Source organism: Megascapheus bottae, chromosome 9 (assembly GCF_031878675.1).
Source record: "Megascapheus bottae isolate mThoBot1 chromosome 9, mThoBot2.hap1, whole genome shotgun sequence".
Classification (NCBI taxonomy): domain Eukaryota; kingdom Metazoa; phylum Chordata; class Mammalia; order Rodentia; family Geomyidae; genus Megascapheus; species Megascapheus bottae.
The window spans coordinates 58,657,629-58,682,753 of NC_143517.1; the positions used below are offsets into that span (position 1 = coordinate 58,657,629).

Here is a 25,125-nt window from a genome sequence, read left to right on the forward strand (position 1 = left end):
CCCCTCCCCACCCACTCTGTTCTCAGCGTGGAGTCCACTAGGCCCATGGCCTCCCCGTTCTGGCTCTGGTCAATGAATCCTGTGTCTGTCCAGGGTTCTTGCTGTGACACGTGGAGACTACATTGGGGAGAAGGGGAGGAAGTGGAGGCAGGCAGGTGGGGGGGGTCTGTAATCAGGTCAGAACACCTTTGGGGCACCCAGATTGTAAACTTGCTCCCAACCCAACCCATTCAGCTTTTCCTCCTCTGCCTCCATCACGTGTTAAAGCTGCACAGATCTGAGCTGCCCAGGGGTAGGGGGGCTGAGAGGGCACCTGGCAGGCACGGGTGATCCTGTTCCTGTTCCTCCACTGGCCTCCACCCGGGCATACAGCTAAGCCTTCCTATACCTAAGGTTCTGCATTCGCAGCCTAGGGCCCCTAAAGCTTGAACTCAGGGCCACCATGCTATCCCTGAGCTCTTTTGCTCAGGACTAGTGCTCTATGACTTGGAGTCTCATGAGCTGGATACTCGTGGCTCTTGCCTGTAATCCTAGCTACTCAAGAGGCTGAGATCTGAGGATCATGATTTGAAGCTAGCCCAGGCAGGAAAGTCCATTAGACTCTAATAAAAGAAGTGGCACTGTGGCTCAAGTGGAAGAGTGTTTGCCTTGAGCAGAAATACTCAAGGACAGCACCCACATTTAGAGTTCAAACCCCAGGTCCAGCCTCCCCCCCCCAAAAAAAAAAAATCTCACAGATTTTGCTGCTCAGGCTGGCTTCAGACCGTGATCCTCAGATCTCAGCTTCCTGAGCAGCTTGCTTGCCTGCTTTCTTTCTTTCTTTCTTTCTTTCTTTCTTTCTTTCTTTCTTTCTTTCTTTCTTTCTTTCCCTCTCTCTCTGTCTCTCTCTGTCTCTGTCTCTCTCTCTCCCTCTCTCTCTGTCTCTTCCTTTCCTTTCCTTTCCTTTCCTTTCCTTTCCTTTCCTTTCCTTTCCTTTCCTTTCCTTTCCTTTCTGGATCATGGAGCTTGATCTCTAGGCCTAGGTGCTGTCTTGGAGCCCAAGGTTACCACCCTGTCCCCGGAGCCACAGTGCCACTTCCAGCTTTCTAGTGGTTAATTGGAGATAAGAACCTCATGGACTTTAGTTCTGGGGCTAGCTTTGAACCTCTATCCTCAGATCTCAGCCTCCTGAGTGGCTAGGATTATAGAGGTGAGCCATCGTACCCAGCAAGAAGTGGTATTTAAAAAAAAAATAATTATTAAAATATTTTACTGACATGGTTTAATGTTCCTTTTGTGTTGCAGGCCATTCCAAAGACTTGGGTATGCTGTTTTCTCTGCCTTTTCACCCCCATGTCCGACTTGTATCCTCAGTCTGCTTGGGGAACAGCTTAGGAAGATTGTGAGAGAAAGAGAACACAGGAAGATCAGAGTTCTGAAAGGTTCAGAGGAATGAATGAGGTTAGTGGCAATTGTTCTTTAACAAGACACTAGCAAGAATAAATACCATGATAAAATGGAAACTGACATGCATGGTGGCTGCCACAGATTGGACAATTACGTTTGATAAGGCAGAGGATGGAGAGGAAGCTGGACGTGAGGAGGGTGGCAGGGATTGGAGCAGCAGCCTTCTCCCTACCCACCACATCCTTGCGTCTTCTTATGTGTCACAGGCTTGCTTTTCTCTTTTCCCCGGAGCTCAGCCTTCCCATGACCCTGGGAGATGGAGTGTGAGGTCTTGTCATGCATGGAGGAGAGGACCCAGGTATACACCTGGAGTATTCCAGACCCATTGGGAACAACCGTGTTTTAGTTTCTTGGAGGACTGGTTCCAAGATACCCAAGTCTAAGGATGCTTAAGTTCCTTATTCAACATAGCCCATGATTAGCATGTCATCTGTGGGCAACACACATTCTTCCATATACTGTCAACCATCTCTAGCTCACTTGGAAGACCTAGCACACTGTAAATATTCTGCTGTATTGTTTAAGGGATGATGGCAAGCAATCAGTGTGTACTTGTTGAGTCTACATGCAGCTCTATCTCATGTTCATCCGCAGTCGGTTGAATTGACAAATGCAGCGCTTGTGGGTGGGGTAGGGAGGCCTCCCTTCTGTGCACAACGCTTGCTGGGCTGGGTGCCACCTCCTGTGCCTCTTGAGGGTGTTTGTGAGTAAGTCTCCCCAGAGCTGGGCTCCTGAAGAGCAGTCAGGACATGTCCTTGTCCATCAGAGTTAAGCCTTCCAGTGCACTCACAATTCTCATTCTCTGTCTCTGTCTCTTTCTCTGTCTGTCTGTCTCTGTTTCTCTGTCTCCCCCCCTCCCCCTCTCTCTCCTTCTTTTTTAATTTCCAATCCTGGGTCTTGAACTCAGGGCATGAACACCATCCTTGGGCTTTCTCAAGGCTGATACTCTACCACTTGAGCCACAGCACCATTTCCGGCTTTTTCTGTGTATGTGGTACCGGGGAATTGAACCCAGGTCTTCATGCATACTAGGCAAGCACTCTACCACTAGGCCACACTACCAGCCCTGTCCCTGAGCTTTTTTGCTCAAGGTGAGCACTCTACACTTGAGCCACAGCTCTATCTCCAGTTTGGTTTTGCTGGTTAATTGGAAATAAGAGTCTCCCAGACTTTTCCTGCCCAAGCTTGTTTCTAAAGGTGATCCTCAGATGTCAGTCTCCTGAGTAGCTAGGATTACAGGCGTGAGCCATCACTGCCTGCCTTCTGCTGTCTAGTTCTTGACCCTTTTCAGCATTGTTCTCTCTCACCTTCAGTCCCATTCTGGGACCGAAGATGGATGTCTTCCCTCCTAGGTGGTTTAAGAGTGTTCCTCCAAATTGACATGTTGGACCATCCAAGTTTCCATTGTCTGGTGTTGGGAGGTATGGCCCAGGGGGTGGTGTTTGGGTCATTTGCCCTTGCTATTCATTGGATGCTTGTTTTGAAAATAGACACTGAGAGAGTTTAGCCCCTTTTTCTCTTCTCCACATGGACCTGTTTGTCCTTCCCCGAGGCTGTCACCAGAGCCAACCAGGTGTAGTTGTCCAAATCTTGTACTTTTGAGTCTCTAAACCTCTCTTGTTTTATAAAGAACTGAGTTTCAGGGATTCTGTAATAGCTGCAGAAAACAAATGATGAGAGTGGACTCTTCTCTTTTGAACCCTCCTTCTTGGCCTTTTGCGTTCTTCTCCTGACCTCACCTCCTGCCCTGGCTGCTTCTTTGGAACCCAGCTGGTTATTCACACACTGGCCTTGTTGGGCACTGGTGAGAGGGAATCGGCGGGTTCTGCCTTCCTCTCTGTGGACTCAAGCAGCCCTGTTCTTTAGTCACACGTTGCTTCCTGTATTTCTTCAGTGTTGACAATAGTAAGAACAGTTAGCCCACTCAGAACCCTAGACTGGAAACAGGAAAAAAAAATCATCTTTTAAAATCACATCTGGTGTGTTGGCTAGCTACTCTACTACTATTTCTTGTGGTTTCATATTGAGGTTTTTTGATGCATTATATTTGACCTAGAGTTTATTTTTAGCAGTAAAGACAGAGTTCAATTAATGTCAAAAACACGAAGGTACAGACTCAGAGCATGGGGTTGGTAAGTCTGGAGGAAAATGTGCCTAATTCTAGTTCTTCCAATAGAATCTGTCCCTGACCCTGCGTGGCAACACCCACACTCAGGGAGTGTCCTCAGAGACGCTGCTGAAGACCCTGCAGAGCAGGGAGCACCGATCCGGTTCTCTGCAGAGAGAAATAGTGTTTCTGGGCCATAGTCCAGCTTATTCAATGGCTGGCTGCCCAGAGGAACAGCTATCACAGCTTGATGGTCATTGGTTATTACAGTTACCACTAGGGCCAAGGTCAGGCTGGAAATCTTCAGTCACAGAATCTCCCCAGTAAGCTTCCCCCTCCCCATCCAGTTTTCCTAACACCAGCTCTTCTCTCTGGTTGGGTCATGTTTTCTGGGACTGTTCTCAGTGTTCTTTGGCTGGCAACGTGACAGGCACAAAGGACATGGATGGAGTCAGTGTTCTTGGCTTTCTTGATTTTTCTGGACACTGACATTGATCAAGAAAGTGAAAATGGAGAGGGCTGCCAGTGACTTAAGCTTGTAATTCTGGTCACTCAAGAGGCTGCTTCAGATATCCTTAGCTTCCAGTGCATTTTCCTCCTTTGTTGGTGGGCAGAATATGGGATTTCCTTCTTCCCTATTTTTTCCTATCTTCTTGCTATAAGCCTGATTCTGAATGGTTCAATGATTGCTGTCTTTAAAGACACCTCTATCCTCAGAGAAGCAGAAGCAATGGAAAGTGAAGATGGATGCATACCTACAACTATCTCTATCTATATAAATGTGAGTTTCTCAGGGATTCCAAGCTTTGAGTGTACTCTGTTGCTTTCTCTTGACAACCTACCAGGCCATGGGACTGCACTCATGAGAAGATAGGAAGGTTTGTGTGCTAGTGGCTCATGCTTGCAATCCTAGCTACTCAGGAGCTAAGGTCTGAGGATTGTGGTTTGAATCCAGCGCAGGAAGGAAAATCCATGAGACTTTTGTCTTCATTTAATCTGCAAAAAGCCAGAAATGGAGCTGTGGCTCAAGTGGTAGAAACTGGTCTGGAGTAAAAGAGCGATGGAATAGAGCCCAGACCGTGAGTTCAAGCCCTGGCAGTAGCATCGAGAGGGAGATGGGAGGGGGTTGAGAGAGAAGAAGAGAGAGAAGGAGGGAAGGAGAGAGGCTCTTCTCATGGACTGTATGATTCTCATCAAGTTGAGCTGTTGGTATTCTGGGCTTTTGTGTAATTTCAATTTCTTTCTTTCTTTTTTCTTTGTTTGTTTCTTTCTTTCTTTCTCTATCCTGTTCCACCTCTTACCATCACTCCCCCCAGAGCAGATTCCAGCTCCTGTCCAGGTCTTACTTACTCTGCATTTTCTTCCTGTCCACTCCAGATTTCTGAGGTGTTGGAATAAGTTCTCTCTCCAGGCCAATGGGGCCTGGAGGTGACCCAAATCCCACCTCTACCACTTGTACACCTTGTGTCTGAGTGAAGGCTCTTGGTTCTTCTGAGCCTCTTTTCCTTCTCTGCAAAATGGGGTTTTCTTAAGACGAGGTGACATATTGCCTGTGGCTCTGCAAGGAGCCAGATGCATTGTCAGTGGGGGAGGGGGACACTGTGGAAGACTGGCCATTGGCTTCAGGCCTTTGGACCTGACCTTCCTCATCTATACGGGAAAGCACAGCCCTGGGTGGCTGCATCAGTCCCTCTCCGACTCACCATTTCACTCGTGGACCATCCACTTTCCACAGTGATGAATTAATGGTAGCATTACTAGGGTGTCCCCTGGGGAGCTGAGGTTGAAGGGGCTGTCCCCGTGTCAGATTTTACAGGAACCCTTTCTACGTCTACTCCTTCATGAACATAGCAGAACAAAACGCTTCCTACACTTTCCTCAAACAGACTTTATTTTCAGAAGAGGTTTATATTTACACAAAATGTAAAGATAGTTGTGAATTTCCCATACTCTCTGCACCCAAGTTTTGTCTGTTCTTATTTCTTTCTTTATTTTCGTCACTACTGGGGATTTGCTAGGCAGGTACTCTACCACGTAAGCCATGCCTCCAGTTCTTTTCTGCGTGGATTTTTTTTTTTTTTTTTTTGGTGCTGGTCTTGGGCCTTGAACTCAAAGCCAACTCACTGTCCCTGAGCTTTTTGTTCAAGGCTTAGTGGTCTACCACTTGAGTCACAGGTTCACTTCTGGCTTGCTTTGGATAGTTAATTGGAGTTAAGAGTCTCACGGCTTTTCTATCCAAGCTTGCTTTGAACTGCAATCCTCAGATCTTAGTCTCCTGAGTAGCTAGGATTACAAGTGTGAGCCGCTGGCTCCTGTACTGGCCTGGGGCAGTGGGATTCCACCTTTGCTTCCCTGGGTCACTGGGGATGGCAGGTCCATACCAGTGTGCCCCGCCATTGGGCCATTGGTTGAGTTGGAAGCTCATAAGCTGCTCTTTGCCCAAGCAGCCTGCTGTGAACTGTGATTACCTGCTCTCCATCTCCCAAGTAGCTACAATTATAGACTTGAGCCACTTTGCCTGGCCCCATTTGTCTATTATTGTCATTAATATAGTACATTTGCTACTCTAATAAACCACCACTCATAAACTATTGCCTACTCAAGTCCTCACTTTTTTATATTCCTTCGGTGCCCTCTGTGCCTGGTTCTTGTCTGGAACCCTAATTATTGTTTTATCATCTTGTTACTTTAGGATCTTCCAGGCTGTGACAGTTTGTCACTTATTTTTTGTTTTTGGTAACTTAGTTTGAAGAAATATTGCCTGACCTTCTAGGCCTTCTGATGCCTGGCCTTCCAGTGTCTTTTATACCGTGTATGTGCGTGTGTGTATGTGTGTGTGTGTGTATGTGTGTGTGTCTGCTTGCCTGCCTGCCTACCTGCCCATCTGTCTGTGTCTTGTGCGTGGCCTTCTAGTGTCTTTTATACCGTGTGTGTGTGTGTGTGTGTGTGTGTGTGTGTGTGTGTGTGTGCGCGTGTGCGTGCGCATGTGCATGTGTGCGCGTGTGTATGTGTATGCCTGCCTGCCTGCCTGCCTGTCTGTCTGTGTGCATGTGTGCTTGTGTCAGTCTTGAATTCAGGGCCTGGATGATGTCCTTGAGCATTCGTGCTCAAGGCTAGTGCTCTACACTTGAGCCACAGATCTGCTTCTAGATTGTTGGTAGTTAGAGATAAGTCTCACAGGTTTTATTGCTTGGGCTGGCTTCAAACCACAGCCTTCAGATTTCAGCCAGCTAAATAGCTAGGGCTGCTTTAGGTATGAGCACCCAGTACTCAGCTTATATCTAAATGCTTTTTAATTCTCATCACTGGATTGCAATTATAGGTTTGGAAAGGAAAAGCAGAGGTAAGGTACCATGGTAATGACATCATGTCAATATGATTTGTCAATAATGACATTAAATTTGATTTCCTGTCTGAGGAGAATTTGTCCTTGTCCATTGTTGATACTGTTCGTTTATTTAGTTAATCCCTTTCCATATTGTGCTCCGTTGAGGGCTCTTACCATCAACAGCCCAAATTTAAGGAGTGGAGATTCTTGGTATGCAAACTATTTGCAATTTTTCTGCATGAGAGATCAGTCTATTCTCACACTTCATTTTTTATTTCACGATGGACTCTATAGAGTTTTTAAAAAGTGATTTAACATTGATTTGGATTATTATCCTATTGGACTTTGTTGCTCGTAGTTTTCCTGCTTTGGCTGTACAGTCCTTTCAGGAACTTTCTGTGTTCTTTGGGCACACCTTCTCATGCTGAGCTTTGATTTGTGCAGAACACTTTTACACTCACCAGCACCCCAAACCATGCCAGGCTGATCCTGTAGCCTTTTCAAAAAGTCAGTTCTTCCTGTAGTCCACCAAGTGTAATGAACTTTATGGACAGTCCCTCAGCTGGTGGCCTTCTCAACTTCACTGTCCTCAGGAACCAGCCAGACAATGGAAATCAGTACTGTGGTTCTGGTAAGACCATAGAGAGGGAGCTGAGACCCTCCGGAGGTCTGGCTTTGTCTACTCCAAGTGGTCAGGCTATGGTAAGAAGAGTGTCTTTTCCATCATACTCCTTTTCCTTCCTTTGAATTCGTGAGAAAAATATTCTTTTGAAGAGTTCCTCCTCTGGCCAGGTGGCTTAGCCTTTGTTAATTACATTTTAGTTACATATATCGTTTTCCTGAGCACTTTAATTAAGACGCCCTTAAGTTCCTTGAATTTTGGTTGCATCCTGTTAATTAAGCTACATCTTTTTGCAGATTGTGAACTTAAGCTCAATCAAGGTAAGCAGAAGTGAAGGGCCTGCTGTGTTAAATAAGAACAGCCTGCCTTAGACTCTTCTACATACATTGGGTTTATTTTTTTCCCTGAAATTCTATTAAGACAACCATGCATATCCTCTTCTTTAACAAGTCCTTATCGATACTCAGGTTGCAGGTCTGTAGCTCCTTCCCTCCCTTCCTTTGTTCATTTTGAGGTCTGATCTACATTTTACCTCAACACCTGGAGACCCAGCATGCTCTCACTCACATGTATCCGCTACCATCTCCTAAGGCCCTTTTCAGGGAAGCCCGATTTCCCATCACATTATAGGGGGTGCCCCTGTTTTCACAGCCTGCTATGCACAGAGGTGAGGCTATGGGTTTTCCACCATGATCAACTGTCCCCAGGGTGGGCCCGGCTCCTGCATCTGCAGGAGTATGTGACCATGTAGGATGGAAAGAATCTTGTGAGAATATACTGGGGCTGAGCTAACAGGGGAAGTGAGGCTGGGCTGGGGAGAACACGTGGGTTGGGTGCTTCTTGGGGGGTTTCCTCTACACAGAGGGCCCTCTAGCAGGCTGACTGACAGCTTCCTGTGGCCTGTGGATTCACACAAATTCATACTGCTTACTTTCTGCCACTCACAGAGCACCAAGCATTTGCCTGGGGACAAAAAACCAACTCTCTTGTTCTGGTTTTTCTTTACTCCACTTGGATACCACAAGTGATAGTGCTGGAGGCTAAAAATGCAAGAGCAGTATACAGGTCATTGTAATTGTTGGGTAAAAGCTCAATTTGTGATTCATGACCAGCTGTTTTTCCCTTTTCCTCATAGGGCAGAAGAAGCCAGAGAAAGCACTCTGGACCTCTTTTATAAGGACAGGAGTCACATTCATGAAAGCTCCACTTTGTCACTGCCCGTCACCTCTGGTTAAGAGTACAACACAGAATATTCAGACTATAGCAGCTCCCCCTCCCCCTCCCCCTCCCCTCCCCCTCAAAACTTGTGTATGGAATTCACTTTTCAGGCATAAATTGAGTTGTAAAATATAAAGGCTTGGCAATTATTGTTTACAAATTTAACTGAGACCCTTACAACTACATCTGTATTGTTTTTTACAGTGTGTGTGTGTGTGTGTGTGTGTGTGTATGTGTGTGTATTTGTGTGTGTATTTGTGTGTGTATGTACATGCATGGGCTCTGGTCCTGGGGCTTAAACTCAAGGCCTGTTCATAGCCCTTGAGTTTTTTCTCCTTGTTGTTCAATACCGATGCTCTGCCTTTTGAGCCATAGCTCCCTTTCTAGCTTTTGGGTGGTTGATTGGAGACAACGTTCTTGTGGACTTTCTTGAACAAGCTAGCTTCAAATCCCCATTGACAGATTTCTTTTTCCTGAGTGGCTAGGATTGCAGCATGGGCTACTGGTACTTGGCTTCTGTCTAGTTCTTGATCTTTCTCAGTATTATTTTAACTTTTGAAGTTCTTTGATTGGATGCTGGAAATAAAGCCAGATAAGGTTTCAGACAACTCAAGTTCTTTGGTCTTTTCCAAATAGCCATCCTTAGAAATAACATCAGACTCATATGTTAGACTCCTGACTATTTCTTCCTGTACTTTCACTTATTGCTGCCTGCAGCTCTATATTCATTAAACCTCAGACAGTCTCCCCATGTTCAGGTGTCTCCAGTTTTTCTGCCTCTGTCTGCTGTATCCACCGCACCTGATCAGATGGTATCTGGTTATCTTGTTCCAGTGCTAAGCCTTCTGGGGGATGGGATGTACGGGAGGGGCCTGGGTATTCTCCAGTGCTAGATGGGGTGGAAGTGGTAGATTAGATCCACCTTTGTGAAGGAAGGCTGGGTAGACCCATGGTTAGGGTTGCTCCATGTTTAGAGTGTGGGGAACCTCTAGAGTCTGCAGTCCTGGGCCTCTGCGTGTGGTCAATTGGTATTCATTCTACAGTGGTGATACAGTGGAACCTGAAAGGTAGCCCTACTGTCAACTGTCATTCTGAATTAAGAGCTATGCCCTCCTCAGTGCTCCAGATCAGAGGCCTGTAGGACTTCCTCCTCCATCTCAAGACCAAGCTGGTAACTGCCAGGCTTCCTACTGTTAAGCTATTTTTCTCTGTGTAGGTATCTTGTTGGGCAGTACTTCAGAAGTACATAAATATCTTCTTTCTCATCAGACTTTCCCTGAACTAATTTTAATACCCATTGAGGCTTCTTGTCCCAAACAGTTGTTATTCTAGTGTTTGCCAAAACAGTGAGTTTCTTTTTCTCTCATGACTTTTCCATTTATGAATTTGAATTCGACCATAAGGATGAACTTTCTTTTCCATTTAAAAATTATTTACCCTTAATGGAAATATAAACATAACTATATAGACATAAAAACCTATGACTCTATAGACATAATGTTTTACTTCATAAATTAATAAGTTTCTATGACATACAAACCCTTAGCCTAATTTTGATTAAGTTCTAAATACTAAGTCCCAGTGATTGTAAATAGAGATTCCCTCCTTGAACACTTGTTTGTTAAACTTGTCATTTAAAATATGATGTAAAAATCAACGTTAATAGATTCTTTAATTAAAAAAAATTATTTTCCTTGCTCTGGACTCATGGGCTCTTATTAGTAGCCATAATTCATGGTTATAATTATGTAGTTTTCTGGGATTTGGCCATTAGGATGCCATTCACATTGAAGTATGTCCTGGATTTTGGCTTTCTCACATGTTCTAAGTTTTGTCTTTATGCCCCATTTTAGAAGGGGGGATTATCAGACAAATTAAATGAAGGGGTCAATCTACTGAGTAACTTGGTCAGGAGACAATGAGTATACCAGGCTAGTGATTTCACAGTAAAAGGGACTAAGGCACATGACGGTTAAATATGGCATGTGCCATTGGATCAGATGTAGTGAAATTAGAATGAGGTTTCTAGATTTACAGTAGTAGTTTACTGAAGTTGCTTTCCCAATTCAATTTGATAACTGTGCTGTGATAACATAGGGTATCAGTGTTCGAGAAGTCAGAAGGTTAGGAATTCTCTTTTATTTTATAAATGTGAGATTATTTCAAAATGAAAATTGAAAATCAATATACAATATAAACGGAGACTCATAAGGCTTAATACAGGCTGGTAGACATCACAGATTTACTGTGTTGAGAAAGACAAATGGTAGTATAGTTCATGCAGAATTGACCCATTCTGTTTTATTTTTTAAACAAGATAGAACAATATGTAGCACTTAAACATATTCTGCACCTAGGAGAAGTTCTGGGAAGGAATTATTTTTTCTATTAACTGCCTTTCTAGGAAATGTGATTGGAAGTTGTGAGACACTGGAGGATTTTACTTTCTGATATTTTGCCAAGCAATAGGCATATGTTAGAATGGGATGGGAAAATCTTTACACTATGGGTTGAGTATGAGTGTGCTTGCATACATGTGCGATGAGTTCAGAGGCCTCTGTGCTCAGCCCGTTTTCTTCTGTCTTCTCCTGTGCACGTCGTTTTGCTCAGGAGACAATTCCTTCCGTTCACTCCGTTAGCCATTTTTCACGGATTAGAGGTTGACACAAAGGCAGTTCAAAGCTGGAGCCTCTTTAATCTACACCATCAGCCTTCACCTTTGAAAGCTTTAAGGAGAACTTTATTCCTAACCTTGTATCAGTTCAGTCCTGCCAGAAGAGTTTAAGTTAGAAACTTGCAGTTTATGGTCATTACATTTGCTCTGTTGCAAAGCAATGATTTAATCTAATTAATTAGAGAACTATTATAGTTTTTCCCAAGAAATGTTGTGTGTATGTGCTGGTCACAGACTTGAACTCAGGGCCTTTGTGCTGTCCCTGAGTTCTTTTGCTCAAGGTTAATGCTCTACCACTTGAGTCACACCTCTGCTTCCAGCTTTTTTGGTAGTTAATTGGAAATAAGAGTGATACAGACTTTCTTGCGTGGGCTGGCTTCAAACCATGATCCTCAGGTGCCAGCATCCTGAGTAGCTAGGATTATAGGAATGAGCTACCAGAGGCTGACCCTCCTAAGAATTTTTGACAATCAAAAGACCTGTATAGATATTGTAAAAATTACTTTTCGATGAATTTATTTATTTAGTGGGTCATAGGGCTTGAACTCTGGGCCTGGGTGCTGCCCCTGAGCTCTTCAGCTCAAAGCTACCATCCCACCCTTGGGCCACAGCCCCACTTCCAATTTTCTAGTGGTTAATTGGAGATAAGAGCCTCATGGACTTTAATGCTGGGGCTGGCTTTGAACTGCTATCCTCAGATCTCAGTCTATTGAGTAGCTAAGTTACAGGCGTGAGCTACCTCGCCCAGCTAGATGAATTTATTTTGCAGACAGGTTTGGTATTTAGAGCCCACACTACTTTGAGAAGAGGGGAATGAAGACAAAAGTAATGTTTCTATAGTGATAACCTATTGTATGCCTCAAGCTATTGCAGGTGTTGATCGATGTAGCCTCCTGCGTCTGGGGGAAATTCTTCCAGTTTGTCACTCAGTCAAATATTATTAAAAGTCAAAACAGAAACAGAACAGAACAGAACCCACGGGCACTAGGTGTGTTCTGTGAGTTAGCTGCCACTTTGTCCTGCCAGTCCCTGACTCCTTTGAAGGCTTATTCTCCAGAATGCTTTTTACCACTTTCTTCAGCATCCTGGGCTGCCCCTAACTCTCTTCTTGTAGCTCCTAAGTGTCAATTTTATTTGTGCCTTCTGAGTTGCTCAGCCTTGCTTGCTATCCCCGTGAATGGAACTTTTATGACTACAAGGGTATTGGTAAGCAAATAGAGAATCTGTGAATGTCTTTATCAAGCTCCAGTGTTCTGGGCTTGAGGTTGGGCATCCTGTTATTGCTCATTTACACTCTATGGCTGTGCAATTTATGGTGCCCAGGGTCTGAAGTCTGCAGCCAGTCCTATCTGGAAACCAGAAGCTAAGGCGATACCTCACTTGAACTTTGTATCTCGGGTTCATTTAGATGCTTTAGCTCTTCTGCTTAAGGTAAGAGAAGACTAACGAAGTATTCCTCCCACAAAATTATGGTCATATGTTTCCAGATACTATAAGTAAACGGCTGAGTCAGCATTAATGCCCATGACCATTTTATGTAATAGTCTCGCTAACTCTGAAGTATGAAGATACTAATCACAGCTCAACAGCATATAAAATATTAGATACCTGCTTGATTGATTTGTAGAAACACTTTAGAGCCTGAAGGTAAAGAAGGGAGGAAAATCTATCTTTCATCAAATATAATTATTTCCCAATAAGTATGGCTAAAGAAATGACAAGATGAATTATTGAGAAGTGTTTTGGTTATGAACTGTTTTACCTACAACAAAAAATATTTGATAACAAAGTATGTCTACCTTTTAAAACATTTACTGCATAAATGACTTACTGTGTTTGTCCTGCATAGCACACAGGGTCAATCATAGAAGACATGCCAGTCAGAACATTCATTGTACATTTGTAAAAAAGATAGTAGGAAATGTGCAACTGGTCTTGGGGAAAGGGGGGCGATGGGCTGAGGAAGGATGAGGGAAGAGATGCTGATCAAGAAGCACTAGACACGTAAAATGGATGGGTTGTTGTAACCCCCCTGTGCAACCATTTGAGGATTAGAAAAAAAGAGTAACTTTGTAAGTTACAGAAAATCAGACAAAGATCTGTATAGAGAGATAGATCTATCTATATGTCTATAGATATATCTACAGAGATAAATCAATATATATCATATCTGGTCTTCAATATATTTTTAATTATATTAAAATAGTTGTACAAAAGTTTCATATCAGCATATCATTTCATGAGTACAATCCACATTTTTAAATTTTGATAGAAAGATAGATAGATAGATAGATAGATAGATAGATAGATAGATAGATAGGTAAGATAGTGCTGGTTCTATCAGGGCATGGGTGCTATCCCTGAGCTTTCTTTGCTCAAGGCTGGTGTACTACCACCTGAGCCACACTTCCATTTCAGGCTCTTTTGGTGGTTAATTGAGGTAAGAGTTTCATGGACTTAATTACCCAGGTCAGTTTCACACAACGATCCTCATTATCTCAGCCTTGTGAGGAGCTAGGATCACAGGAACGAGCCACTGACACTGGCTAATTATATTTTTATTTATCTTTAAGGAGTTGTGCAAAGGAGATTCAATGAAAGTTTATGATACACTGCGTCTTGATTGATACCTCCCCTGTCATCACCTTCCCTATCCCACCCAGCGCACTGATCTTCCCCTCATTTTTCTTAATTTTGTAGGATAAACCTTGAATTTTATAGCATCACCCCCCCCAACTATACACTGTTGAAAAAAAGAACAAACTTGGTGAAAGTCACGTGTATAGGGCCAGACAATAATATTATTTTCAAGGGGAAAAAAAAATGCATGCATCCTGCTGCGTATTTTGGCACCCAACTTCTCAAACATTGTTATTGATAAGATTCTGACACAGGAAATGGGTTGATTTCAATAAGAAGCATAGCACAACAGGGTATGATTTTTGGAATGCCAATGCGTAGAAATTGTACTTCTAATCCTGAACAGCAGGAATCATTTTGCTAAGTGTTGAGTACATTGACAGGAACACAAAATAAATTGTCCTGCTGTGCTAGGCTAGGAACTACAGACGTATGCAACTGCTTTTCAACATTTCAGTAGAGGCTTTATTGGCCTGATTTTGTTCATCTATGTGTAACTGACGTGTCCTCAAATGTAGTCTCCCTCTCGTGTTCCTACTTCCATGGCTGGAGCTTAGGGAAGAGAGAGAGAGAGAGAGAGAGAGAGAGAGAGAGAGAGAGAGAGAGAGAGAGAGAGAGAGAGAGAGAGAGTGTGTGTGTGTGTGTACCAAATCTTAAATTCAGGTACTGAGTATTGCATGTGAGCATTTTCTCAAGGTCGATGCTCTACCATTGAACCATACTGTTCTGGCTTTTTGGTAGTGAATTGGAAATAAGTACGCTTCTCACAGACTTTCCTAACCAAGGCTAGCATTGAACCAGCTTTTTGCACTCATGACTAGGGCTCTACCACTTGGAGTTACACCTCCAGTTCTGTTTTGTTTTTTTTTAACTTCTTTATTGGAAATAGGTCTTTTAGATTTACCTGTCCAGGCTGGCTTCTGACTGAACCTCAGGTCTCAGCCATCTGAGTAGCTAGGATTGTAGGTGTGAGCCAATAGCACCCAGAAATCCCTGGTTTCTCAAAGTGAGATACTGTTCTGTTTTGTTTTTTAATATTTTATTGTAAATATGGTAGAGAGAGGGATTATAGTTACATAAGTAAGGTAATGAGTGCATTTCCTTCCCTCCCTCCCTCCCTCCCTCCCTCCCTCCCTCCCTCCCTCCCTCCCTCCGTCCCTTCCTCCTCCTCCTCCTCCTCCTCCTCCTCCTCCTCCTCCTCCTCCTTCTTCTTTTTCTTCTTCTTCTTTTTGCCAGTCTTGGGGCTTGAACTCAGGGCCTGAGCACTGTCCTTGGATTTTTCTTGAGGCTAGAGCTCTACCACTTGAGCCTCAGCATCACTTCTGGCTTTCTTCTACGTATGTGGTACTGAGGAATTGAACACCGGTCTTGGTACATGCTAGCACTCTACCACTGGGCCCCCTCCCTTTTTTTTTTGCGTGTAATTCCCCACTCCCAGAGTTTCATTTGAAGGCACAGCCTGGCTGCTCACAGTGTGATTGCATGCAATGTGGCAACATATTGCATAGCTTTTCTCTGGGAGCTCATCCTCATCTCTAAAGGAGGATAAGCTAATCTCTATAGGAGATTAGTGAATAATATGATGCTCTCAATCAATACTGACTTCCAGAGTCCTCTAATGAGAGCAGAAAAAGTTTTCCCCTCACTGGTGCTGCCCGGGGAGATTCATTGTTTTGTGACTTTCTCAGACTCTCATCATTGCTAGAAGCTGACTAATTTGGAGGAGGGAAGTTAGGGTTTTGAAATGCCCCTCTTTGTATGTCTGGCTTCACTGTCAAATCGGGAGTTATTTCAGATAAGTTCTTTGGCTTGTGTGAATCAGCTTGGCCATGTCTGGTTGTGTTAGGTAGGTGACGGTGATAATGATTTGAACAGAACACAGACTAGGGCAGGGGATGTGGCTCTTGAACCCAGTGGGGAGAGAAGATGGGCATTTTAGTCCATTTCACAGTAGTAGGAAGATACTGAGACTGGTCAGTGGTATGCACGACCTCATTTACCTCCATTTCATTTGAAAATGAAATAATTGTAGGTGCACTGAACCAACCAAGAACAGGGAACTTGAACAGGACAGCTATTGATAAATGCAACTCGGTGATTTCTAGAATGCTGTGTTCTTTCACAATAATTTTGCCCTGGACTCTTCTTTTGGGCTCTGTGCAGTTAAGTTCTTGGCATGTCACAGCTGGCTATTCGGGAAAGATCACAGATTGTACAGACTTTCCAAGAAATGAGTAGAAACCCCCACATTTCCAGCAGTGTATCCTTTAGTTTAAATTCCTATTTGGGGCTTCTGTTTCCCTATTCAACAATGAAAAAAGTGAACTCTAATGTGATCATCCTGATGACACCTCAACTTGGTTTTAAGATTGGATTATTTGTCTCTTTCTGTTGAGTCTTTGGACTGGCTTCTACAGAGGGTCAAGGATGGATATTCCAGGTTCTGCCCATCCCTTTACCTAGACATATAACAAATATGCACAGCTCTGCACCATCCACACTTAATTGCACAGTGGAATTTCACAGAATTTAGATCTGTCAAAGAATCCTATTCATTCATCTTATGATTTTTTTTCCCAAATATTTTTAAATATCAAAATTCATTCTTGGTTCAAAGGCCAAACAGAAAGAGATTTACCTTGAAGGCTGTAGTTTTTCAGCATTGTCCTTAAACACTGTTAGGAAATAAAGCTGAATAACTTGGCAAAACATAGATTTAAGAAATCACGGGACCTAGCACTATTTCTTTAAAAAAAAAATCAAAGAAATAATCTCACAAAGGTTCTTGTGGCTCTGTGGGCTCTTCCTGGAGTCCTGTAGTTAGTTTATCCCCTAGAGAATGTGTAATGGACATCTGTCTGTATGACCGAGGGTAGATTTGCATCCTATGATTAACAGGCCATCATGAAGCTGGGTTGCAATTTACACGCACCTGTTTTTTGCTGTCCTCCTGTAGATCCTCTTGGGCTTTGTTCTGGAAGAACGAATAGAGCGTGGATTCTCCATACTGCTGCTGGGGAAGCAAGAAACAAGAACTATACCTTCTGTGTGCTTACACTCAAAGAGGCTACATAGGCAATAGGTGCAATGGAGATGTTCTGGCTGGAAAAATGGCTGTCCTCATCAGCACTCTAGTACAGGGAATTTGAAGTACAGAGGAAGTTGCTATCTAGGTCCATGTGAGGGCTATCTTGCTTCCCTGAATCAGCAGCTTCCTTCTTAGATTCCAGGACCCTGGAGAACGTCGGAGAAAGGCCTTTGAGACTACCTAGGCTTTGTCACCCCACTTGCTTATGAACCGAGGAGCACAGACTCAGGATGGAGGATCAACGGAGGGTTGATGGAAAGCCACCAAACTTCACATCCAGGTGTCTTCAGCAGAAGTCAAAGTTCTTTGGTTTTGTGTCAAGATCCCAGGGAGCTGTAATGCTGTATTTCCATGCATTGTGTCAAGATGTGACTTTCCTGAAGAATGTTGGAGAATGGATGAGAAGTGACCATGGCAATACAGACAGGTAGGCCCATGACACACTAAAAAGCTTGCTGTCTGGTTCATGAAGTGATCAGAATTGTGTTGTCTACACACCTAATACAGTCAGCTGCATTTTCCTTAATTTTCTTTTTTTTTTAACATGAATTTATAGCACCTGACTGCCAACTGCCTTATTTATATTAGCAGCCACCTTAGCCTGTCACCTGCCAGGGTAAGAGCCCTCTCTCAGGGAGGAGGTACTCCCTTCCCCAAATCAGAAGTAGCTCTGCATATGATTGAAGTACAGGTCACATCCTGTTCCTGCACACACCAGTAGCAGATAGACTACCAATTTCACACACCCTCCTGCACCTGCAGGTCAGTCAGTTGGTGCTCTGTAACTGGTAATCTGGAAATCTGTCTCACATACCCTTCTTGTGAATCTGCGAAAATATTGGCTGCGGTGGTATTTATAACCATGAGAAATCAGAAAGAGGCCAGGCGTGGAAGTACATACCTGTAGAACTCTGGAGGCTAGGGAGGGGAGATCATGAGTTCAGGGACAGCCTCAGTGACGCTGAGAGACTGTCTCAACAAAACAAAATATTAAAAAGGATTGGAAATTGATCTTCTATCATAGCAGGTAGTTGAAGGCATTGTAGCATGTGTAAAAAAATTCTTCTCCAGCTATTTAAATGTGAACATGGCGGTTAAAAATGACCAAATTATGGGACAAAAGTGACAATGCAAAATGTTCAAAGGGCATAGTGATAGAAACAAAATGGGGGAAAGAAGATGCTATAAAAGGTCAGATAAAACCATGTATGCATGTATGTGTGTGCGGTGCACACGCACATGCACACACACACACATACACGTCAACAGGATGTCCTGATTAGCTTAACTTCCTGGGCCGGTATCCAGCTTGAGCGGAGGTTCTGGTGCGAGGCTGACCCCATCTCCACTACATGTCTGAGCATCTTCATGGCTGCACGTGATACCAGTTTAATAGCATCATAACTGTTTCCCACAATGACCTTGTGTGTGCTTTACGGAGCCATCACATGGGAAGGGAGTCCGGGGAACTGCCTAAGTGTTGCAGATGGACCAATCATTGCTACAGGTGGCAATAACAATAAAAGTTGAAGGACAAGCAGAGTGTTGTCCTAGGGGACAACAGCAGCCTCCTAAGGCCGACCACGAATCCTGTCCCTGTGCTCTTGGGCCAGGCAGAGCATTATAGATGAGAAAGCTCTAGGATCAACCCTTAGAGCTACCGTCGGGAGCCTGCAGAACTTCTCTGGGTCTGACACCAGGAGGAAGGGCTAGCCCTAGAAAAGCTAGCGTTCCCTGCGCTCCCTGAGTGTGATTCATGATGACTGCAGCAGATGGGCCCTGAGGTCAGTGGCTCAGTCTGCAGCTGAGGAAGCCCTCCCCTGAGGAGGTGTGACTGGCGTGGGCCCTGCCTTTCCCAGCAGTGCTGTCAGTGTTGGACCTTCTCCCCGGGCAGGGTTTCCAGTCTTCACTCACACGTCAGAGCCCCTGCATCTGTATGAGCTGGAAGCAGCCAGGATGCTTCTGCCGTCTCCCAGGAGAGCCTGGGAAATGGGGGCGTTGGTGGGGAAAAGCTTGTGTTATGCTCATTAAAAAAAGATACATTATATGTAAGATAATAGATAATGTGAAAGATTCTTATGATCATACCAGTTTACGAAATGAATGGCAAAAAAAAGAGTAACTGATGCCAGTTTGAAGCACATCATCCTGCCCATTTTTTTTTCTTTGCCTAGCAAGTTTTTATTTTTTAAATTGTTCTTATAAAAGGTGATGTATAGAGGGGTTATAGTTACATGAGACAGTAGAAGCAGGTGCACTTCTGTTTGGACAGCGTCGGCCCTTCCCTCACTCTCTGTTGTTCCCTTTGTAACCCCTGGCCTCATGCGTGCCCAGGTTGTTCTTCTGGGCATCCATATCTGTGGGTCGTCGGTTCCCAAGATAATGGGACTGGAAGGAGAACAGGGAAGGCTCACTGTCGTAGAGGATGGAAAGCGAGCAGAGTGCCTGCTTGGCTATACTGCACTGAGGCTCGAGTGTGGCAGAGGTCGTGTCCATCACATCCGCCCATTCTCGAAATAACTGGACTATGAGCCTGACAGCTTCTATAAACCCAAATGCACACATATGTACAATTGAGCAGGAGAGGAGAGAAGCTTTAAATTGAAAGTTCATCTGCCTTTGCTGCTGGTGGGAGACAAAGGTTTAAAATCAGGGTTTCCAAAATACTTGAAACTTTAACCGTTGTTTTGGAAAAGCTCATATAGGCTCACAAATGATTTTATCTTCTCCTTACCTTTCTTCTTAATCTTCTTCCTTCTCCTTCCCCCATCTTCTTCATCTTCCTTCTTCTGGTACTGGAAACCCATAGACCATGATTGATCACTGTGTCGTGAGTATTCTGCAGACTTGCCCATAGAGGCCTACTTGGCTCTATTGCTCATGTGGTAGAATTGCCATGACATTGTACATCTTGGTTTTTGGAACCTTCTTAGAAAGGCAGATATCTGCCTTCCAGGAGAGGAGCGAGTGACCATAGCGTTTCACTGACTCCTGCGGTACTGTTCATGTGTGGCTTTCCCTTGGCCTTTCCTTAGCTTCTAGCCCCTCAAGTCACATTGAGACACTTTTCTTCATTCCGCACCATCTCCAGATTCTGAGAGAATCTCTTCAGAACCTTTTCTGATGCCGTCCCATTCCCTAAGTCCTCTCCAAATGCCTCTCTCTCCGTAATTCCTTAGAATCCAACATCCTGCTGTGTCAGTGTCTGTCATGGGCCTTCTTGATTATTGAGTGATGTTGAGAACCTCTGGGAGGTTCTCTGTCCTCTTATGCCTAAGTGTCATACTCACATAGATAACTATGGCTTTATACAGTGGAAGTGACTTTACACATGCCATTAAGATTACTAACCAACTGATTCTTAATAAGGAAAGTGTCTAAAATTAAGTAAGTGGGTCCAAAATCACATGGACCCTAACAAATAGAACTTTCTCTGATGGGATCAGGAGATACCAGGAAGTATGTCAGGAGTGATACTAGGAATGAGGAGACTTAGGCTGTGGTCAGTTCAATGTACAGACCCACTTTTCTCAGCATCCAGCAGCCAACAAAAAAAGCAGGCACATCCATCCTGCAGCCTCAGATAACTGAATTCACCAACAACATGAAATGCTTAGAGAATCTTTCCAAAGCTTTCCTATGTGAGCCCAGGCAACCCAAACCTTACGTTGAGCAGATACTTCAGCCAAGCCAACCCACAGTCTTAGAGATAATGATACATGTGTTGTTTTAAACCAAGTCCGCGGAGATCTGTTAGGAAGACTGGAGGAAGTCTGTAGAGGATTCTAACAACTGAGAACACAGGCTCTGGGTCCCTCTCCCGATTTCCAGGTGACTCATTCATCCCTTAGCTCTCCTTTACACATCCAGCCTTGCTTCTTCTAGGTCTCAGAGTGAGCATGTTTGGCCATTCAGGCTCTTCATCTCTCTACCCACCAACAGTTATCACTTAGTGGAGTTTACCACCATGTTATCTGTCAGTTTTCTAGCTCTAGGGAAACTCACATGCCAATCAAAGCCATCTTGAGTGAAGGAGTAAGGCATCTGGGCAGTGAAGTCCCTTTTAGGCATGGGGCCTACAACCACACATCAAAATAGCTCTTAACTGAATGTGTAATGGCCTCCTCTTGCCCTGCTTGAACAAGGATTCCTCTCAGGACTTGAAAAATCCGAGTGTTTTTTAGCACATTCTTCTCTTAATAGCATTTCTCTGTGCAAGAGCTGCCTACCCTTTAAAGAGGGCACATATGTTGTCAAGTAATGTTTCCTAAGACTTACGGGTGGTGGGTGCGCTGTTCTACTCTGTCGTCAAAGCTAGCACACTGAACATGTGAAATCGAGATGGCGTCACCCGTGGCATTCTTACAGTGGTGTCCTAAGGTTGGACTCTTGCATATCTTCATTTTATGTTGAGGACACTGAAACACAGAGTAATTTTTATGGGTTGGATCCGAATTGTTCCCTTGGAGATTAGGGGTTGACACTTGGATCTCGAGGTGGCAGGGCTCGGAGGGGAGGAAGGTGACTGGGTTTTGAGAGTTCTGCCGTCACCAGGGCATTACTGCATTGGTCAGTGAGGGTATAGTTTGGTGGGGACTGGGAAGCAAAAGGAGCTTTGGGAGCTTGGCTCTTTGGAAATAAGCTGTAGCACAGTGACCTTGGATTGTCTGTCACTCTCTGTTTCTCTTTTTCTCTCCCCTCTCCCTACTTGCTTCCTGGTTTGCATGAGATGAACAGCTTCCTTTGCAGTATATTTCCTTTCTACTGTGATATTCTGCCTCCCCGGGCCATGTCATCATGAACTAAATCCTCTGAAACCAGGAGCCACAAACAAACCTCTTTTATGTTGATTCCTGCAAGTATTTCATCACAGTGTGGGTGACAGACTAACAGTAATGAGAGACCCAAGGCTGCACAGCTGGTTAGTAGTTAGAAGTTAGTTAGTAGTTAGTCTAGATGAAAAGGCCAGGCATTGGCTCCAGAGTCTGTAACCATTGAGAGTTTTCTTTCTCCTTGCTTCCCCTTTTGGTAGTGGCAAGAAGAGGACAGTAGGTGAGAAACAAGGATGATTCCATCTATGAATGTCTCCCTGGGTCCAGTGGCCCCATCCCTTCAAATCCTCCCATGCAGTCCTCCCACCAGCACCCACCAGCGTGCCCTACAGTCATCCTCCCATACTTAGAGCTGCTGTGCTTGCAGCTGTCAACCCTCTGCTGGTTGGGCCTGGATGGTCTCTGAGTCTTTTTTTTTTTAGCTCAAGGCTAGCATTCTATCACTCTGAGCCATAGATCTACTTCCTGTGTTTTCAGTGGTTGGTTGTGGATTAGTCTCATGGGGACTTTTCTGCCTGGTCTGGCTTCTCACTGCAATCCTCAAATCTCAGCCTCTTGCTTAGCTAGAATTACAGGTGTGAGCCACCAGCACTCAGCACCATGATTAATTTTGGATATCTGGATTTCTACCCCCAGTTGCAGTATGGAGGCCCCTTCTTTTTTTTTTTAATTTTATTTTTATATTATCAGGGTGATGTATAGAGGATTTACAGTTACATTCGTCGGGTAGTGGGTACATTACTTCTTGAACATTGTTACCTCTTCCCATGTTTTTTTTTTTTTCCCCACCTTTCTTCCTTCTGATTTCCTCAGCTAGGGAAACATAGAGTCAGGAGGGGAAATATCTTTCTGTCTTCCTTTCTAGGGAAGCCTGCCAAACAAAGTCTGTCCAGAGGCTGTTGGCTAGAGGCCCATCCCTGTCCTCGGAAGCCACGTGGACAGTAAGCGTCACAGAATAAGAGCCAGCACATGGCCCTGGGGGCCTCCCCAGCAGTCCTGGGCACAAAGGGCCCAGAACTGGGCTTTCCCTATTCCTGAACTGTGCTTAGAAAGCACACCATGTCCTTGGCCCCAGTACCCCCTGTGCTGGGAAGCAACATATTTCCCATTCTCAACTCTCCCCGCCTCCCGCCACTGCATTACTTTTAATAATTCCACAGGAAGTTCCTTTCCCTCAAGTATGGATAGTCAACACAGTTTCCAGCCAGGTTATTGACTTTGACATCCCTAGAGCTTTGACAAAGGGTGTGAATCACATCTTAGAGGAGGCCAGAGCCCAGGCTCTGTGTTAGATAATGCTAACGCGCAAACACAGGGCCGGCTGCCGGATTCCTAAGCAAGCCCTTCAGTCTCCCTGAGGCTCCTTCACCTCTTTGTCAGGAGGGGAGGAAATGGACTCAGCAAGATCTCCAGGGACGGCAGGAAGGCACATTTCTCACCTGAGTGCCCACAGAGCCCTGGAGGAGTGCCACATTCTTGTTCACACTCCGCTGCTTGGTGGGTTGGCAGAAAGAATTGAAGAAGCCAGTGAGTGTTGGTGGGAGGAGGACATGAGAGGTGATAGAATGAAGCCATTGAAAAGGTGAGCAAGCTGGCAGTGAGCTCACTGCCTTGGCCAGAAAGGATATTGGAGCTGCTTAGTTGTTGAAGCCCTTACTGTCTTCTTGTTTTGTGGTGGTAATGGTGGGATTTGAACTCGGGGTTTGCATTTGATAAGAGAGATGATCTACCAGTTGAGCCAGACCCCCAACTCTTCACTTGTTTTTTCTGATCGGGTTGTGCCCTTTTGCCAAATCCACTGTCAGATTACCATCCTGTTACCCTTGTTTCCCTTTACTTGGGATTACAGACCATTATACTAACTCACATCTTTAAGAGTCTCAGAGACTTTCCTGCCTTGGCTGGCTTTGAACCACGATCCTCAGATCTCAGCCTCCTGCGTAGCTAGGATTATAGGCATGAGCCGGCTACAATCTATTTTAAATGCTACTGCAGGACAGGCTCTGGTTTCCCATAGCAAGCAGTACCCCATCCCTTCCAAGCAAGTGCCTGGACCTAGGGTCTGAAATCTGAGGATGCCTCTAGGCACCTTGACTTCTTTGGGCTTCCCTATTCTCACCTGGAAAGTGGCCATAAACATCTCCTCTACTTTCCAGAGTTATTGTAAGGGTCAGCTGAGGTTGTGTGTACACATGGCTTAAAGTAGTGCTGGCCTGTCAGGTGCTCGGTCATTGGTAATTACTGCATTCTCTCTTCCTGTAGATGTGTATGCATGCGCATGCACTTCCACTTATTTCTGTCTCTTCCATAGAAACAGGAATATGTCACACCTTTGGCAGGCTTCACTTCTGTGATTTGATAGCTGAAAGCTTCCAAAAATGACCTGAGAAATACCTGTATTGGACTCACCTAGGGAGTTTATTGACAATGTCACTGCCTAGGCTCCAGCCTGGAGCCAGTGAGCCAGATGCTGACTGTTGGCTCTGATCCCTGCTAGGCCCTTTCTTTGCTGTCTCAAGTCAGCAGCTTTGCAGACCATGAGAGGTGTTTACTACGTGCTGTGCTCTCCTTATCCCCAGGAAAACCAGGACATTTGGGGGTGGGAAGTGGGTGGAAATGGATCAATTAACTTAGAGTCTTTACTTGACCTTTACCCTGGGTTTATGGAGCTTGGAAGTACAGGAAGGTTGCATTCCTTTCTCTGGAGCTGTTTAATTCATACCCACTTTTCCAAATCGGGCTTTTGGCTGATTTCAGCTGTTTAGCTGGTTGCTAGTTGCTTTCCTTCTGTATTGGTAAAGAGAGGCATTGGATGAACAGAACTTGTACTAGCTTTGGCCATCCACCATTTGTGCTATCCATACTTAGACTGCACCAAAGAGTTCACGGCAGAGCCCAGGTTTGGTACCAAGTCCACAGTGTTGGTGTACTGGGGTATCACTGCCCAGATAGTGCTTGGGAAACTATGCCATAAAGACAGTCGCTCAGTTGAGTACAGAACAAGTCACCCGATATCAGGGAAATCCTGATGCTTAGTTCCCTTAGTTTTTCTCAGTAATATCATCTATGGATGCTTGCTTTTTATTTTCATTTATAAGTGGATGTGGTGAGTTGATTACAGGAGTGTCCCCAATGACTCTTCCATTCCTGTTTCTTGTGCAGCTCTGCAT

General features: G+C 44.5%; 1 long non-coding RNA gene across 3 annotated transcripts in view; it reads left to right on the top strand.

Annotated features, from left to right (window-relative positions):
* LOC150059240 (uncharacterized) overlaps window positions 1-25,125 on the top strand; it is a 168,788-nt gene that overhangs the window by 106,059 nt on the left and 37,604 nt on the right. For 2 of the 3 annotated variants that reach the window (XR_016536617.1, XR_016536618.1), the window contains exon 5: window positions 1,285-1,440. This is a non-coding gene — a long non-coding RNA (uncharacterized LOC150059240). Of the gene's footprint in view, window positions 1-1,284; window positions 1,441-17,049; window positions 17,551-25,125 lie in introns of those variants that run through there. The other variant, XR_016536615.1, reaches the window with a different exon arrangement.